The sequence below is a fragment of the Trichoplusia ni genome, chromosome 20 (genome assembly GCF_003590095.1).
Source record: "Trichoplusia ni isolate ovarian cell line Hi5 chromosome 20, tn1, whole genome shotgun sequence".
NCBI lineage: Eukaryota > Metazoa > Arthropoda > Insecta > Lepidoptera > Noctuidae > Trichoplusia > Trichoplusia ni.
Window position 1 is genome coordinate 6,126,918 of NC_039497.1, and position 6,000 is coordinate 6,132,917.

The 6,000-nt window shown below is 35.0% G+C and overlaps 1 non-coding gene across 1 annotated transcript; it reads right to left on the reverse strand.

Moving 5' to 3' along the window:
- Positions 1-3,003: 3,003 nt before the first annotated feature.
- On the reverse strand, positions 3,004-3,075 carry Trnam-cau. Its single transcript has one exon. It is a non-coding gene; the product is annotated as a tRNA-Met (tRNA).
- Positions 3,076-6,000: the final 2,925 nt, after the last annotated feature.

Here is a 6,000-nt window from a genome sequence, read left to right on the forward strand (position 1 = left end):
AATACGACGTCCAATTTACGCTGATTACAAATTAGATAACACCACCATAGAAAGAACCATGACTATTAAAGATTTGGGCGTCACATTCGACCAAAGGTTAACATTTCACGATCACATGACATTAGTCGCAAAAGAGGCTTTTCGTAGGCTTGGATTTGTGCTTCGCAACACGCGTGAGTTTCATAGTCAGCACGTAATTAAATTATTGTACAATACTCTCGTACGCAGTAAACTTGAATCCAGTGCTGCTGTCTGGAATCCCTATGAAAGTAGTTACATATTGTTAATTGAGAAAGTACAAAAGGCATTTCTGCGATACCTTTACAAACGGATTTATGGTTATTACCCATTCTTGTACCCGACCTTATTCTTACTAGGATGCTTAGGTTATAACTCTTTGCAGATTAGACGTACAATGCAACAAATCATCACCGTATATAAGATTATCCATGGACAGACCGATGCGCCTGAACTGCATAATGACCTTCTTCGTATTTTCGCACCAAATAATTACTGTCGCAATAGAAAGCATCAGTTTTTTGCAATACCATCATGTAGAACGGTTAGTAGAGCAAAATCCCCCTTACCCCGAACGCTTCAGTTACTTAACCAATTCCTGGACTCAACACCTGAGTGTGACGTGTTTGCGAGTGAAAAGATGCTATTTTTGTCTGAATGTTTAAAGTTTTGTGAGAGAACTGATTGCTGAGAGGTTTATGTTATAATTTTGGAAGTAGTTATTTCTGTTATGATTTTTATTTTTCATTTGAACGTTTATATGTTTTGTTATTTTGTTATTATTATTTTTATACAGATATTTTTTACTTTCTTTGTTTGAAAGCATTTTTTTATTTTATTTTTGTAATTTTGTCATTGTTTAAATGAGGCATAAATAAATAAATAAATAAATAAATGAGATGAGACAGATCCATCAACTACTGTCACTTTTCAAAAGAGGAAACAAGAATTAGCTACAAGCTTTTCAAACGAGAATTAGCTACAAGCTAGAATTTTAGTTTTTAAAAGTAATCCTCATCGGAAACAATAAATTAAACATGAAAAAACCAATCAAGAAATATGAGGTCCTATCTTGACATGACTTTTCGAGTGTTTACCAAAAACATTTTCAGAAAATGAACATAAATAAATTACAAAAAAAAAACAAATCAACTTCGAAGAATACCTCATTAAAAAATACCAACAATTAAAATACTCCAAATATCATAAGACCACCAAAGACATATACACCGTGATTTTTAGTCGTCTTACAGAAGCAGCCCCGTTCATGTATCCAATGACTAGAACACGTTCATGATAATAAAATAGGTATTTATGAGATTTGAATAAATTTAAAATGCAATTTTTATTCAATATTATGATGCAATTCGTAGCTTATTAGAAACACAGCTCTGTTGCGAGCGTGGTCCGAGCCTTGTAACAATGGGGGCGGCGGCGTTTTATCATTTTTAAGAGTATATTTCAGATATCTCTGGTTTAATTTTTCTTCGTACTTACTATCTTAGTTAATGATAAAAAAAAATCGCGTCTAGGGGTATTTTACGTCGGATACATGAACTGGGCTGCTTTTGTAAGACGACTAACAAATCAGCGTGTATATGTATAACACATTGTATACACAACTATATACACGTGTTTTTATAAAAACATTACGTAAACAGAATCCCTGCATGTTGACCACTTTCTATAGGAAAAAGGACGTGCCATGAATTACTAAGTGATGGCTAGCTGGTGACGTCATTTGCAAGTTATACCGAGTTACGTAACACACCATGGTTGGATAGAAAGCATGGTCTAATGGATATGGGGTGTGGATGTAGAGTGATTTGTACTGTTGAAGGGACCCGGGTTGTTTTTAGTCAGCGATAGTCCGACATATCCCGACAAAGTTCCCTAAGCGAACGAGTGAAGGTGTTAGCTTTTCATCCTAGTAAAAATAGGCTTTCTCCAGATCTGGAGTATTTCTGATTTTGTATTTCGTTCGGTTTTCAAGTCCGTTTGATATGGTACTATCGAAACAAAGGAAGGTCGAGTAGCTATCCCGTGTCATCACGAATTAACGCCAGTTTTTATTTTGACAATACCAACTCGACTCGACCGATACTAAGTCTAAAATGTAAATTAAATGTATTTTAGTGTCAACGGAATGTAACCAAAGTAGCACAACTATTATAAGTTGCAATGAATCGAAACGATCAGCTATTTCAAGTGTGACATTTTGGAACGATTTAGAAAAAAAAAATCAATGGTTTACTTTAAATTTTAATTTCAGCGGCTTGTTAGCACGTTAATCCACACCCAAAAATGAGTCATAATGTTCACCCATTGCCCACAAAGGATTGCACAAGTTAACGTGACCGGCATCGAACGCGGAACTCCCTGATTCAGCCAGCTGTCCGTTACGTCACTGGGAAGGAGGTTGCGCTACAGTGACTCGGTCACTAGGAATCGAGGACCGAACAATGTAATTGATTTTGACAGCCATGGTTAGGAAGCAATGAGGTTGTATAGAGGTTGCTAGAAATTATAACTTTTGCTAGCGGTTTCGACCGCGTAGAGTGTAAAGTAACTTCTGTCCTGTCTAGGAGATCAAACTAAGCTCATACTAAATTGATTTGAGAGGGTAAAGTACTATACTATGGAACTCTACTTACCACTATGTAAAGCCTCGATTATTAAGTGAAGCAAAGCTCTCGGTATGACTAAAAACATGGTATCAAAGTGCGATTATAATGTCTCAACGTTATCGTTCACAGAACTCTATCTTTTGCGATTTCAACAACGTGTGCCCCGAGTGTTTAAATAATTTCGGAACTCGAACAAGCTCATAAAAAATATGTGAAACAGTTTGACTCATCTTAACTCATAGAATTCTAACCTTTTAATCGGCAGCAATAACATATTTTGTTCTTACGGAAAACATTTTTACTATTCGCAATATAAATAAATAAATATAATTGATGCAAAAGTATTTCGCTTAACAGCTAGCAGAGCGTGGTTTCGATCCACGGACCTCTGGGTTATGGGCCCAGCACGCTTCCACTGCGCCACTCTGCTTGTGTGGATCAACGCAAAATGTTGTTTTCGTTTTTGAATCTGATGCCATAAATTACTTGTGGTGCTAAGGTGATGTGAATGATTAATTTTAGATGATACCCAGGGTGTTGGTGGCGTAGTTTGCAAACACTGGTGACCACACCCTTTTTATTGGGTGACGGGAATACTAAAACTCAACACTAAAGCTGGAAGAAATATAAAATTAAACGGAAGAAGTTATATGATCACTTAGTACAAACATGTATTTTTAAAAGCAAAAATATCTCAAAGTTGTAGATGTATTGTGGAAACAAAGATTGACGTGACAACTTTGAACAGTAACCAGACTCTCCTTATTCTAAAAACTTATCTAGTCTTCCCATCTTTCAATGGTCAATATAATATTAAAAATAACTAAAAAAGCAATATTCATGAGATGGTAATAGGTATATAAAACTGGACTTAAAAGAATATGTATTGGAGACCCTCCAATTAGCGTAGTTGTCTTGGTCATGAAAAGTTCGATACTCCCACCTAGGTGTTACCTTCGGTACTAGGAGTAAACTAGATCTTGCATAATTTTGAACGTAACCAACCAACAAATAGGTTCGCGCACGTGGCCAGCCTTTTTAGTGACACCAGGATTAGATAGATGGCGCTACACTACCTATTTTTATTATCAAATTAATTAAAAAATAATGTAACTGAATAGTTTTAATAACAAATAACACAGGATATATATTTAAAAGTATTGTATATATATAGTATATTTAAAAATTGCAGCTTCTGGATCTTCTAAATTTGTGAGACCATGAAAAAATACTAAGTTCTGGTATCCGATCTTACAGCTGCAGCTTACCTACTTTAATCACTCTTATACCTACGCGTAAAAATCATTGGCATAAGAAAGTGGAGTTTGACATATCCCGCAGAATAAACGAATTCATTACGTTTCATACATTGGGCAAGTAATGCTGTATTTTAGATCCAAACTCCACCATTTTTTTATATAATAATTTAAATATGCATGATGATAAAAATGACAATTGAATTTAATCATTAAAAAAAATGTCGTACAGAGCCCACGTAAAAGATTAACCACTTGACAACATGAGAATTTTTACACAAGCATGGGTCATCAGAAAAGCATAAACTGAAAAATCAAACAAAGAAATACCTTATTGTTGGAAATAAGGTAGCCCATTAACCAGAAAGAAAAGAAAATCAAAATGACAATATTACTCATACCTTCACACACTAATAAAAACTTTCACCTGTTACCACCCACACTTTTTAGGTATTCTGTACCTACCAACAAATCCTTAGTAGACAGTTCAAACAAAATCCCTCAAAAGCGAGACGAAATACCACAAGTGTAGAGCGCCATTTCTCTCCCACAACAGCATATTACTTCGTGGTACGGAGGTCCCCCCTATGTGAACTAAACTGCTGAACTTTGTAATATGAGTCAAGGAAAACTTTATGAATATTATATGTGTTTTCAATTACCGACTGACGGTACAGTTTTAAACTATAACTGGGGTAATAGCTGTCATGGACTGAGGTAATTAAGCTTCAAAATCGAGAATAAGGATTTAGAGAATATTGATTAATGGTCTTCACTTAGAATCATTAACTTGTGGACTTGTGGTGTATAATTATATATAAGTAGTATATGTTTAATGCTAAGTAGGTCCTCCGCAATTGATTATTTTTAAAATGGTAGAGTTTTTAATTCAGACAATATTTCTTGGAGGTAATATTTTATATATTTATTTTTGAGGCCTTGTGACCAGAAGTGGGGTGCAATAAGCTTAGTTCAAATAGGCTTAAATCAGGTTTAATATAAAAACCCCTTACATCATTTATTTTCAATTCATTTCATGATATTATTTTATAAGCAACTTTAGTATGAATTAGGTTCCCAACGTTTTGGTGCAAAATCTTAAATCACGCCGAGGCTGCCCATATATGACGAAGCTCCAAAAGAGGTTAAATTGTCACTTAACTGCCAATTTAGAGTTATCTAACTCGTCACGGATATGTCTTTAAAATCTAGTTTGTAACATGATTTTGCTAAGTAAACATACAAACAGTAGGTACCTTAAAACTGGTCTCCTTAACCATTGCGTCCTGCCCTCTATGACCTATGGTGCCGAGTCTTGGACGCTCACACTTGAGCCTGACCGTAAGATTAATGACCAAAAATAAAAGAGCCATGGAGCAAGCTATGCTAGGCATCAAACTCCAATACTGAGTCCGTAATTTGGATATTCACAACAATAATGTGTCATGGTGGGTGCCACAACAACAAGGCAGAAGTCGAGCTGGGTATTCCACTTGGCCAAACGAAATGACGGCAGGTGGACTAAGGCGGTGACAGAATGATGGAAAAAGCAAGGCAAAAGAAGTGACGGTCGTGAAAGCAAGATGTGAGGCTTAGGTTCTCAAATTCTTCTGTTAATTTTGATGAGCTATCTAACTAATGTATAGTACAGTGTAAAAACTACAAACATTTTTTTTTAAGTGTGGTTCACCTTTTCCATACATTCGGACCAATCTTACAACTAGTCAGAACAATCAGTACCATGTAGAAAGGATCTGCTACTCAGAATCATTTAACCTCAAAATCAATATGGTATTGATTCTATTAATGAAAAATATATTATGTACCGTAACATTTAACACGATTACCAGCCCATTTGGTACCTAAGAGCCGAAATTAGTAACTAATCCACGTAGTTTCTAAGAATCGCTTAATATGTTTGTATTCCATTAAATCATGAATTTAAATAGCTTAAAATTACTTAAAACCCATTAACAATGTTGCCTTACTCTATTTTTACTTAAGTTAATTTAAGTCTGTACAAAAATAGAAGCAAATTAACCTTTAAAATTCCGATTCAAACATGCGTGTTTATAATAGTATGTATGGAGTTGGTATAC